Source organism: Choloepus didactylus, chromosome 5 (assembly GCF_015220235.1).
Source record: "Choloepus didactylus isolate mChoDid1 chromosome 5, mChoDid1.pri, whole genome shotgun sequence".
Taxonomy (NCBI): Eukaryota; Metazoa; Chordata; class Mammalia; order Pilosa; family Megalonychidae; genus Choloepus; species Choloepus didactylus.
In genome coordinates this window covers 22,677,331-22,691,516 of record NC_051311.1, presented here as the reverse complement: position 1 = coordinate 22,691,516, position 14,186 = coordinate 22,677,331, and positions in this window count along the sequence as shown.

The following is a 14,186-nucleotide window of genomic DNA, read 5'->3' as shown; positions in this document are numbered from 1 at the left end:
ATCTAAGTTTGCATCTAATGGCAGAAAAATGCTCCACCATGCTGACAGCTAGCATTGGATATGACTTGTGGCCACTGGACTCAGTCTGAGCAACACAGGCTAGAACATCAAAGAAGCTTTGATGAGCACTCTGAGCCACTACCAGGTTCGAAGGAAAACATTTACAACAAGCCTCTTATCATGGTCACAGACACATGAAATAAAACACAAGAAATGGACATGATAGAAGCAATTTTCTTAGAATGGTGTAAGGTCCCTCATAAATAAACTGCTGTGTATGCATATTTTTCATATACCTTATGTACTTTGAGGAAAAGCACCTTAAAAATTAATCTAGCTATATTTTCTGGTTTAATTGCTGGGGAAAAGGGACTAAAATATGATGAGTTAGCCACATCTATTCTGAGTTTTGTCCTTGACATTATAGGTTTAAACTAGCCAAATTCTTCCTCTTGCTTATCTGTGCTTCAGAAGTATTTGAGCAGTCTGCTGGACTTTAATTCCTTAATACTAAAGAATGGAACCAATAGATGATTCTACTTTTTTTTTTTTTTTAGGTCTGCCAGTGTGCAGAGATTTTTTTTTTTTAATCTAAACATCTCATTGGAAATAGTTGTCTTCATTTAGACACAGAAAGGTTTTCATTTTTTTTTTTTTTTTTTTTTTTTGCTTTTCTTCCTTTCAGGATCACATGAACATTTTATTTTTTATACAAAGTAAAAGAAAAAGAGGAGGGATAAAGTAGGTAATGAATATGTAGACAAGGGTTCATTGTAAGAAGTGGGACAACCAGTTAACGGCCATCTCACGATCGTTAGCAAATTCCCATCTTCCTGACCTCTGTCAACCACTACAGCTCCATTCCTCACACTGTACCCTATCTGGCGTTATAACAATACTATAGAAAAGAAAAACCCACAACCCAAATGCATTCAAGCTACTTCAAGTTTTACTTTTCTCTATGGCTCTCCTGATTAAGTGTTATAATATATCATGCAGCCATGGTGGACAAATAATAGCCCTGGCAGCAGCCATGGTAAGTAATGTCTATTGTGTGCTTGCCATGTGCCCATCACTGTGCCAAGCATTAAATACTCACAATAACCTTGAGCATTCACTATTATTATTATTAATGATATATATAAGGTATAGGGAAGTTAAGTAACTTAACAAATGTCACATATTTAGCAAGTACTTGAAATTATCACTCACACTCAAATCTAGCTTTAGAATCAGGAGGCTTAACCACTATACCTCACTTCCCCTTCTAGAACCACTGAAATAGGTAGTTAGGGAACTGTATAAATATATAGTTCACTATCTGGGAATGACTCGAGTAGCACTTTGTAGCTCTTGACATCAAATGTATTTCTTATGTTCACATTTTCATAGAAACATACTAAAAAGCAGCATGGTATACTGTGATATGTATTGGATTAGGAGTTAGCATTTTAGCTGTATTAGTATATGAGCTATGATATCTTGAGTAGTCATTTGAGCCTTCATCCAAGGGGCTACTATATCCTTCACCTGACTCATAGGGAATCTATGAAATATATATGAAGACACTTTGAAAACTATTAGAAACTATACAAACATTAGCCAAATACAAAAGAAAGGAAGATGTCAGAGAAGTATGTAAAGAGTGTAAAATCCACTGGTCCAGGAACATTTATTAGTCAGAATTTTCTACACTTCTTTATCACAAAATAGCAAATGACAGTAGAAAAGAAATCACATTTTAGCACTCTGATTGTTTACAAAATCTAGGGTGGCAGCATGAATTCTCCTTGGTCAGTTTCCCACATTTTCTACCAGAAAATGAGAAATGGAGGGCAGACTCTCTTAAAATTCTAACAACAAGTTTCACTAGGCAAAGACTGGACTGAAACATTTTAGAAAGAGTTTCATAACCTAGGTTGAGATAAGAGGGAGCCTCTGTTTAATGAGGAAATACAGCTAATCCAGTACCTCAGACCTTAAACATTCTGCTGAAATTTGCAATATATTTTGCCCATTTGTATTATTGTGTTAGGTAGACATCAAGCTAAAGAAAATAATCACCAGAAAGATATTTTCAAAATAGTCTATGTGAACAAACAAAACCTTTTATTTTTTTGACTGTGGCTGTGTCTCAAATCCATTCAAAGAATTTTTCCATTGTTTTTAGTTGTACATTTAGAATATATATGGAATGCCTTCGTATTCATGGGGTTGCTTGTTCCTCTCTGCAGAAAATGCTTGGAGACCAAAGGAAACTATCATCTAACACTAGGATTTAGGAACTTGGAATAAGGGCTTCTTTCAATAAACATAATGAAGTGAAATGAATGGATTTCAGCAGAAATTTCATGTTATCTCTATTGTGTGCTCCCTTAAATGTGGGCAATTTACCATGCCATGTTTGTCCTCCTTCAGACAAACTTAACAAAAAATTAAATTGTTGCTGTTCTTGTTTTAATTAATTTAAAACACCGACACTCTTAAGAGAATGTTACTAAGTCCTGAAAATAGTCATGTTTCTCATTCACCTTCATATTTCTCAAATTTGTTTTAATTTAGTAGGAAGCTAAAGCATTTATAAATTATGTTTCCCTTTTTCTATTTATAATTTAATTATATTTTGAAAAAAAAAAAAAACCTGGGTCCTCTTATGGAAACTCTATACTCCACACAGTATATATCATATTTAAGGTATAGCATATAGATATAAAAGGCATAGGGAATATAGCATAGGCTAAATTCCCATCATCCTAAACACTGAGATTTAGGCCTTGATTTTACTTGTTTCTCAGCTTATTGTAGGTGTGGGGCAATTTTACAAAGTAAATGTCAATCGGGTCTTTGGTAAACACAAAAGAGAGTCCAGAAGAGCAAGTACATCCTCATTGATACTAACATTGGAATCATTCAATTACATATTAATCACCTAGAATATCTCATGACTGGTGTCGAAGATGAGTAAAGAATTCACAGATTTATGAAATATCTTCCTATACTGGATTCGACAATTGCTACACCTCAGTCACTACACAAACTTCTCCCTTGCCTTGTTTGACACCATTTATGACAAATCTGCTAACCTTAAAAAATCAAGAAAGGCCCAGGGGAGATTTCTGACATTTACTTAAACTCTTTTCATTCTTCACCCTCAGGCAGTTTCCATATCCTTGGAATAAGGGGGTCAGCTCTGTAGTCTCCTTACCACACTGCTTTTTTTAGATGCCTAAGGAGATGTTATCTTGTGAGTGCATCTTGATATGTTATTTCTGAATATGCTGTCTTAGAAATCTCCCCTAAAAAGTTTTGAAAGAGGGAAAGATGTGAAAAAGAAATTATTAGACATCCTACAACATTACCACCGGGACTTTCAGCGCATTATGTCACATTGTCAAAGCAGTTTAAAGAAAAGCAGTAAAAGGAAGGAGAGAGAGATTTGAATCCATGTTAATTTCATTCCAATTGGACAGTTTCATAATTCCCTAAATGCTTCCAAATCTCCAAATGTTCAAAATATTTCAAAATTAATATGTGAATTGAACAAGCTGAGATGTCCCCCTCTCAGAATGTCCGTTCCCACATCAAATTTTGCTAGATATTTTACTATCGAGTCACACAATGGTAACACAAAGGTCAGAGCTTCCTAGAAAAACTATGTTTGAGGCAGAGCTATGCAAAAGAACATGATCTACACTGACAACAGCCTGATAATAATAGACAAGAAATGTTAACACCGGATCCCTGTCTTCCAAGTGCAGCAATCAGTGCTGGGATTTCAGTGAGGTAAGCAAGGCACCTGCTGGGGTGCAAAACGTGCGGGGTCTCGAAAAACATTCAGAAATCAGGTAAATAACATTTTCATACAATATTTTTAAAATCAAATTATTAATGCAAAACAATCCAGGATGGACAAAATAAAAATTTAAATAAAGATAGGATCTGACAGTTTTCATCAGATACATGATTTTCTGAATTTCATAAATGGTGAATTTTTTCCAGAATATGAAGTTATTGAAAAATATTGAAAAAGTGAAAAGTAGGTGCATTAAAACTCATATTATTTTAAGTTTAAATATTTTATTTATATCAACACCAAACTTTACTATGATGTTGCTTTCCTGACTCTAATAGAAGAAAACTTATCAGTGATGTTTTCAAAACCTACATCTTTGTTTATCTCATTTTCAACTGAGAGAGTTTCCAGGTTTGGCAGTTTCTCTTGACAAGAAACATTTTTTTTAAATCTTTTAGTTAATTCCAGCTTAGTGAAACTTCTTTCGCAAAATACAATTATGCCTCATACTATTTAAAAAAACATTCTCAAGGACATTTCCAAATGTGGATAAAATGCATGAAGCAAAATTCACAAAAGAGTTTTAGCAGATACAAACATGATGCTGATTTTATAAATTATTGATATCATGTGCTGCTTAAAACAAACTATTTCAGATGAAGTTTCTTTGGGACTTAAATCATCAGAATATTTAACAGCCAAGTCACTGGCTTCTTTTTGTAAATAAGATGCATTTGTGGACAATAACTTCTTTGGTTAAAAATTCAAAATCTTAAGACACTTAATTTTTCATTTCTCTATTTCGAATGTGAAATTAGGATATCTGTAATCTCCTTGACTTCTCTTTGACATCCACTATTCCCACAATAATTGATACCTTCATCACATCCAATGATTCATATATTTCCTTTTTCATTTATTTTCAAATTCAGGAAGCATGTTCATATCTCTTGCTAAAGCTATAAATTCATCAAACATACTTCCAAAGTCATTTTCTCTCATTTGGCTTAATTCACCACTCTAATTTGACAACAAAGTAAGCAGAGAAGTAGATTCTGAAAGTATCATTGATGAGTTTGCTTCCATTAAACTCAGGAAAGTAAAATTATAATAAATTTTGATTTTGAAATAAAATATTTGATTTTTTTAGTGCTATGAATTTTAAAACTCCTACTTTTTAATTTTCTATTTTCTTCAACTACTTTCATGTAAAAAAAATTAACCTTTGAAAAACACACACAAAAATGTATAAAGGAGTGCACATTTTTCCTTTGTTTCAGGCTCCAGTATGGCTTAGCATGGCACTGCCAGCATTTGTTTGCCATGCTCAGAGCTTCTCTTTTCTGAGGCTTGGAGCTTCTGTGTCCCTGGTGACTACAGGATTTCCCAGTGCATGAACTCATACCCCTATTCTTTTTTGCGGCCTGTACTAAGTAGCTGCAGCTGTTAGAGACTATTCATTATCTTCTTCCCTTTCTTTCTTAGCCTCTCACTTCCCCCTACCATTCCTCAAATCTCAGAGCAGAGAAGGGAAAGTGACATGGTTGAGGGCTTTCAGGAGGAAAGTGGGTGCATAAACCACTTCATCTCCTTTTTCATCCCAGGTTATCCTCTAAGAAGAGCACACACTTCAAAGCAAGTTCTGGGACCTTTGGCAGATTGTTTAATCCTCTGTGCCTGAGTTTCCACACTGTTAAAATAATAAAATCCCTGCCTCATAGGCTTGCTATGAGAATAAAAGGAGTATATACAATTAGGACAGCTCTTAGCATGTAGTCAACTCTATATAAACATCATATATTATTATAATTCTAGGTAAAATATTAGGTAGGAAGATTTCCTCTGGCTTAACCAAACTCTCAGCCCTGGCCCCAGACACTTCTTGGGGTTGAGGTTCAATTTTACCCTTTTTACAAGCTAACAAATTAGCCTGTTACTGCTTAATGGGTGCTGCTGGTAGACCCAAGACTCCTCAAGCGGAGACAAAGGATTTTATGACTCATAGCACAACAGACGGTCTGCATCAGCATATTTGCGTAGGTTCCTCTTGCCACCCCAAGTCCCATGGGGGTGACAGAAAAGGCCCAATGGATGCTGCACACATAGTGAGTTTTTGCATCACAGTTGAAGGACAGAGCAGGTGGAATCCATTGCTTTTACAGCAAGTAGTAAGCAGGCCTGCTCTTTTCAGTGGGGAAAGAGGAGTCATTACCTCATCTCTCATAAACAACCCTGAGAAAAGGCCCAGTTAAAAGCGGTCAGAGTGTTGGGGTCTCGGCACACCTGGCAAGACATGTAGGCACACGTAGGCTCTTTCCTAGCGATACTCACTCCTTTTCTCTTCTATTTCCCAGTTGATTTCTACTGTACCTGGGCACTGAGGGCTTTCACATAATGCAAGATGCTTTCTCTGATAAATGAGGCTTATCACAATCTAATTCTCCCTACAATGTTGGAGATATAATGTATTATCCCTTTGAGGTATAAGTAATATGTTGTTTTAAATCCAAAGAATCACACCTCTAATAATGTAATCTCATGCCCCATGGCCCATGTCCTAGTTTGCTAATGCTGCAGAATGCAAAACACCAGAGATGGACAGGCTTTTATAAAACAGGGGTTTATTTCACTACACAGTTACAGTCTTAAGGCCACAAAGCATCCAAGGTAACACCTCAGCAATCGGGTACCTTCACCGGAGGATGGCCAATGGTGTCTGGAAAACCTCTGCTAGCTAGGAAGGCAGCTGGCGTCTGCTCCAAAGCTCCGGCCTCAAAACAGCTTTCTCCCAGGACGTTCCTTTCTAGCAAGCTTGCTTCTCTTCAAAACATCACTCCCAGCTGCACTCTCTTTCCCCTTTGAGTCAGCTCATTTATATAGCTCCACCGATCAAGGCCCACCCCGAATGGGTGGGGCCACGCCTCCATGGGAACATCTCATCAAAATTATCACCGACAGCTGGGTGGGGCACACTCCAAGCAAATCTAACCAACACCAAAACTTCTGCCCCACACAAGACTACAAAGATAATGGCATTTGGGGGACACAATACACTCAAACTGGCACAGCCCATGAGTGAAAGAGAATATTTCCAGGGTTGTTTCTTGAGTCTAATTCTTTATTCTAAATTAATGAAGGGAAGAGGCACTGAATGAACTTGGAGGACTTGGCTGGAAAAAGGGTTGACAGAGGCTTTAGTGTAAACTGTCAGTCAAGTTTGGTGGCCTGGATGATACACACCAACCCCTAAAGGGACTCAAGAGAAGCAACCTCATTTTTCTGTGTTGATCAGAGAACTGTGGAGAAACTTCACAACTTGGAAGCAGGAAGATCCACCAATGACATGAACCCATGTCCCTGATGATGATTAAAATGAGGACTGACTCAGTGTGGGGAAACTCCTTTGATGTCAAACAGCCAGGGAGAGAGAGGCCAAAGTCAATAGATCTTCGTGCTCCCTTCTCTCAACTTTCTCCTAGGAAGCCCCAGTTTTTCCCCAGGCCTCTGGACAAGTAGGCCTAGTGACTCCCTGGGTTCAACCTAAATAACATAATTAGGGCAGGAGGCATATGAATGAAGAGGTGGTGCATGTATTTAGTACAGGCATACCTCGTTTAATTATGCTTTGCTTTATTGCATTTTGCAAACACTGCATTTTCAAAACTTGAAAGTTTGTGGCAACCCTGCATGGAGCAAGTCTGTCAGCACGATTTTTCCAATGGCATGTTCTCACTTCGTGTCTCTGTGTCACATTTTAATTAAGGTATGTCCATTATTTTTTGGCATAATGCTATTGCATGCTTAATAGACTACAGTATAATGTAAACATGAAACTTTTGTATGCATTGGAAAACCAAAAAATTCATCTGATTTTTGCTTTATTAGATATTCGCTTTATTGCGTTGGTCTGGCACCCAACCTGCAGTATCTCTGAGCTAAGTCTGTAAACACCCAACTTTAGGCATTCATATTTTAGGGTCAGTATGTGAAGATTTCATGAGGTGATTACCCAGGATGAATATTCACTTCATAGCAGGGGACAGAGTTACTAAATTTGGTGTTATGGCTACAAAGAGGCTCTGGCAGTTTTTCCAAAATGGTTACAAGCTCCTCGTTCTCTGCACAAGCCCCACATCTCCTACTGCCTGCTCCTCTAAGGACCTGCTGGTGAGGAGAGGCCCACGAGGTGCCGGAGAGGAGTGGGCAGCCTTCTGGCTTCATTTTTTGTTTTGTTTGTCAGTTTTCTTCTCCTAAGTATGGATTGCTTAATTTTCAGCTGCAGTGATTCATTCAGACGTTTAATTAGATTACAAAAGGTTGTGTCTTTCTAGCCCCAAATTAAACAACAGCTAGTCGCCCACTGAGGTATTGAAAGTTGCCAGTTGGCTACTGATGATGGCGTCCATCAGAGAGTTGCTTTTCTGATTTCTCCGCCCGTGTGGCCCTGGGCTGCTTAGGTCACTTTGCTTATGTCTGCAAAGGTTTTGTCAAGTCAATCACTTTCTATCTCAACAGAAAATAACCGCCAGGTTCTAAATCACACGTATGCACCAAAGAAAGGATTCCTACCACTTAGTAAATAATTATGCCTGTAGTTGAAGGAAAAAGCCCTTGGGTGAAAAAAAATAAAATGCCAGTTAGGCATAATCGTTGATAAAAGCAGTACGAGATAGCGAGACTCAGAGAGACTAAGGAAATATCGGTGCCGATGATAACTTTAAGTTACAGTTAAAAGCCTAAATACATAATGTTAGCATTAACAGCCTCCTGTCCAATCAGGGGAGTAAATAGAAATGTCCAATCCAGACAAATCAATTCTATTAATTTAGACACTAGCATTGCCTCCTTTGGGGTGAATCTAGCACAATTCATATGTAATTATCATGTATCCACCAAGGGTAAATATTAAACTGTTCTGACAACTTCATGAATTCTTGAGGACAAATTGCCTGGGAAATGGCTGAGGTATGTGATTATATCACTAAATAAATAAATAAGTGATTTGATTTGATCTATCCATATCCACATTATAAATAGAAAGTATTCTTCACTGTTACCTTCACACTACAATTTATGGGAAAGAAAGAGGTATGAGGGGCCAAAATGAGCACTTAATGAGTTCATACTCCAGGATCAGCAAATGTTCACAGAGCTTTGGGCACTATACTGGGTCACAAGAAACATTGTGTCAATGGGTCTTGCCAGTGGACATTCTAGTTGGACAATAGGCCATTGACCAAAGCTTCGTAGTATGGCAAGGCAGGATATATAAGACCTAACTTAATGGCAAAGATAATAGATTACATTGTGTAAAGTTTAAAACTATAGGCTATGAAGCTAGCCTGTCAAATTTGGAATTCTAATTCCACCACTTAGTAGCTGTAAAAGTTACATTACTGCTTGGTATCTCAAATTCTTCATCTGGAAAATGGAGGCTCTAATAGTATCTACTGCATAGAGTTATTGTTAGGATTAATTTGTTAATATTAACAACTGGCAACAGCTAGTTGCTATTTTTTTTATAAGAGTTCTGAGGAACCAAGAGACAAAAAGCACTTGGGCAAAGCTTTTTAGAGAAAGTGGAAACTGAATAAAATTGAAGAGGGGAAAAATACTATAAATAAGAGAATTGGATTTAAAATGGTACAAATATGAAATGGCAACTAGACCGGTTTGGCTGACAAGCAAGGCTACATGTATTTATGAAGTCAAGGAGCTAGGCTAGGCTAGATTACAAAAGACCAAGTGTTGTGTGTGCATGTACGTATATGTCCCGTGCAAGTATAAGGCCACCGAGGAAATATTCCCCACAGGATTACAACCACATGAGGGTAGGAGTATATTGTACATTTCTTTGTAACGTGAGCAAGCACAGCACTATCTTTAGTTGGGCTAAAGACAAGAGTTAAGCAGGGAGAAAATGGAGATATCAATCTAAGAGCTTGAACTTGAACTTGTAGTCATTGAGAAGCCAGTGGCGGTGAGGGCGACTTGAGAAAGCGAGCAGCTACTGTGCCGAGTACTGAGATGGACATAAGGGTAAATGCAGCAATAAACAAGAATGACAGAGTCCCCTGCCTTCATGGAGGGCCACATTTCCCCTGATTTAACACTGTGATTTTAATTTAGAGGAAGAACATATACACTCCTGCAGTGATTTTGGTATGAAGTAGTATGGAGGGAAGGAGGGCAGGGCAGGAGATGTGGAAACAGAAAAAGAACCCTGGATTCTCCGTCAAGACCTGGGTTAGAGTCACAGCTCTGCAAATCACTTTACTTGTGGCAAAATAATCATCTTCTCAAGGCCTCAGATTTCTTGTTGGAAAACTGTGGGGTTGTCTTAGATGTATTACCACCTTATTATCCCTCTAGTTCTAAAATGTCACTATTTTATCATTCTAAAGTTTTGAGAGTTATTCTCAAGAAAGAATACTTAAAGTAGATATAGAGGTTGGATATGGATATGGTGAGTAAAGGAGAAGACTCTAGAATGAACCTAGGGCTTCAAGCCTGGAAGAGTGAGAGAACATCAGTACCACCACTGAACGAAACAATGGAGCCAGAGGTGGCACAGATTTGGGGGATAAATGCAGTTTTGACATCCTGTTTATGAGGCTATACCAAGACACTTAGGGGGGATTTTTCAGAGCTGGGGCTTGAGCAAGTCCTCAGAAAGTGGTAGATCCTAGAACTCATGTGAGGAATAATTAAAAAACAATTCATGTACCACCTATGAAATATTCTTGCAGAGAATGCTGAAGCTTCTAAATAGGGATGAACCAATAGTACTTTCGGCAATGATGGAAATGTTCCGTATCTATGCGCTCCATTAGACTAGCCACTAGAAATGGCCCTTGAGCACTTGAAATGTGGCTAGAGTGACCAAAGAACCGTATGCTTAATTTTATTTAATTTTAATTAATTTAAATTTGAATAGCTTTTTTGTGGCTAGTGCCTACCTCATTGGACAGAGCAATTCTAGATCTAGCTTTTACTTATGGGAAATCGGGGAGCAGGGGGTGGGATAAAGAACTAATTAAAGGATAGTGCAAGGAAAGAAAAAGCAAATCCACATTGTAGGACATTCTCCAAAAACTTAGGGGCAAGGAAAACATGGAGGGCAGGCAAACTCTGGGTTAAGAGACTTGAGAGATGTAATACCAAATGCAAACTTTGTTTTGATCGTGATTGAAAGAAATCAACTGTAAAAAAATATTGCTGAGCATGCTGGTTTGGATGTATTATGTCCCCCAGAACGCCATTAACTTTGGTGCAGTCTTGTGTGGGCAGGAAACATATTGGTGTTGATGGGCTGGAGACTTTTGATTGGATGTTTCCGTGGAGATGTGATCACTCAACTGTGGGCAAGATCTTTCACTGGATAATTTCCATGGAGGTGTGGCCCTGCCCATTCAGCATGGGCCTTGATCAGTTCACTGGAGCACTATATAAGCTCAGACAGAAGGAGTGAGATTGCTACAGCCAAGAGGGACACTTTGAAGAACACACAGGAGCTGAGAGAGTTGCTGCAGATGAGAGACAGTATGGAGATGACCTTTGAAAGCAGACTCTTGCTCCAGAGAAGCTAAGAGAGGACAAACACCCCAAAAGCAACTGAGAGTGACATTTTGAGGAGGAGCTGCTGCCTAGAGAGAAACGTCCTGAGAGAAAGCCATTTTGAAACCAGAACTCCAGAACAGACGCCAGCCGTGTGCCTTCCCAGCTAACAGAGGTTTTCCGGACACCATTGGCCGTCCTCCAGTGAAGGCACTCAATTGTTGATGCATTACCTTGGATGCTTTATGGCCTTAAAACTGTAACTTTGTAACCCTTTATAAAAGCCAATCCATTTCTGGTATTCTGCTTAACAGCAGCATTAGCAAACCAGAACACTGAGACAACTGAGGAAATTTGATTATGAATTGGGTGTTAGATAGTACCAGGAAGTATCCTTAAGTAAGATAACGGTATTATAAGAAAATGTACATATTGTTTAAAGGTTCTTACTGAAATAAGTAGGGATGAAATGATGTGGTACCCAAGAATTGCATTAATATCATCCCATTTTAAAAAAAGAAAAGAAAAATGTGATATATGGTGCAAATGTCACAAAATCTTGATATTTGTTGAAATTTGGTGGAGGGTGTAGGAGGGTGCACCATCCCATTCTTTCTACTTTGGGATTTGCTTGAAATTTAGCATAATACATTTTTAAAATATATTCCTAAGAAGTGTCATTTGAACATTGCATAAACACTATGTCTATTGTGGCTAGAAGATACTGAGAATATATTTGCTAAGCTGTCGTTATTTTATAAATATCTTCTTGGATTCTCTCAGTGTTCTTTTTTTCTTCTCAAATTCATGACTGAAAATAGCAAAATTGCTTTCTATCACTTACCACATAAAAGCAATCGGATTTGGAATTATGTTAATACAGTTTACCCAAGTTCCAGGGAGAACATTTGCAAATTCCCACTGTAAGAGTATTTCTAAATATTAGTAAAACATTAGGTGGCAACAAAATGCATGTTGAGGGTTTTGAAAGTGTGTTGATAGAGTTATGCACAACTAGCTAGTTTGGTTTAACGATGTTCCTGGGATATTTTTATTCTTAATTTTCATTTTTCATTTGGAACTCAAAAATGACAGTATCATGTAAATCCCAGAACATTTCATACATGCCCTGAATGCACCATTACTTTGGCAATCTTAAAGTGAAAGCAACAATTCTACAATTTAATGTGGAGCTGTGAACGTAGCAAACTTTTAGTGGAAGAATGTGCATGTAATTTATTTTAACATTTCCAGATAGACTGTGTACAAAAGAGGCTTGCCGTAAGAGGTATATACATGCTTTCCCACAAGTCCTGATTTTGTTTATGCAGATTTTTAAATGTTTTCTAATGACTAAAAGAAAAAAAACAGATTTTCTTTATTTAAAATTAAAGGCTTTTCCCAGTACTAAATTTTTACTTTAGTACTCAGTAGGGTTTCTCTTGAAAAGAAGTGAAGCAGTTTGTTTTTTATTTTACTGAAAGGAGGATTTCCCATATTGTCTGAAAGTAATAATTATGGCAATAAAAACTCCACAGCAGGAAAAAAAAAAATACCTGTGTTCCACAGAAAGCAAAATTTCACGAGTTAGGTGGTTAACTGGATGGGGTTTCCACGGCCAAATGTCTTCCAAGCTCTATCTGAATTTAGGAGAAAAATGAAAACTCTAGCCCAAGCCTGCCTAAGCTATGAATGACATGAAAAAGTTATTATAACAGACTATGTGAGAATGAAAAGACCACTGGGAGACAGAGTTTTCTTTTGCCACACACTGCTTTCACTTGAGGACTATCCTTTTATCTACAGCTCATATCTGAGTCTCCAGAACCTTTCTTTCTTTATATGTGTAATAGTAGATATGAGTACATATACTATAAAATTGTTGCAATAAGTATCTCCATCCTTGAGTTTTAGGTCCCCTTCCAGATCCATGCAAGTATTCAATTCAAAATATGGTTTGTTCTGCTAGCAAAAAACCCAGAAGCTTCACATGCAACACTTTCAAGTAAATTATGAGATATAATTTAATGCATGTTATGGAGACCTTTGTTCTTTGGGGGTTTATTTGTTAACAGGAAATTAATACCAACCCACTGAAAAATAGGTTATGAAGATGCTACATTGAAACAGCTAGTAAGGAAAATCCCTAACTATTTTAAAAGGTTAAAAATCCATTCTTTTAGTAGGTAAAGCGCATACCTAAGCAAAGAGGATTTGGAATTTTATGGAATCATTTGAGAAGGTTTAATAACCAAAGTTAGAAAATGAAATTGAAAAGTACAATATCTTCTTTCTTTTTTGAACATTATGGTTTTTGAATCTTTAATCCTTTTTCACAAGGGGGAATTTTCTTAAGAGGGAAAATATACCCAATGCCCAATGACAAATGTTGAATTATCAGAGAATTTTTATACATAATCCATAGTCTCTGGCAGTAAAAAATGAAAAACAAAAAACACTTCACTTGCTTCTTTAAAATTATGAAAAGTTAGAGTAATCCAAATATGCCATGCAATGATAGCTGTCCTTATAAATAATGAATACTACAACTCACTTACTGGTATAAGAATCAGATGTCTGGTGAAAGTAAACCAGTCCATCTCAAAAAATCTCATTCATGGAAGCCACATTATATTAGTCAGCAATAGGGATAGTAACATGGTTTTTGAAACAAACACAGGATCCTACTGATCACTTTCCTAAAATGTATTGATGTAATGCAATGAGTTATCCTTTTAAAAATACCACAATGCCATACACAGGTCATTCAAACCTGCATTTAATATTAAAATTAAACATGACTCATTGGGCATGTTAAATGAATTGCATCTCATAA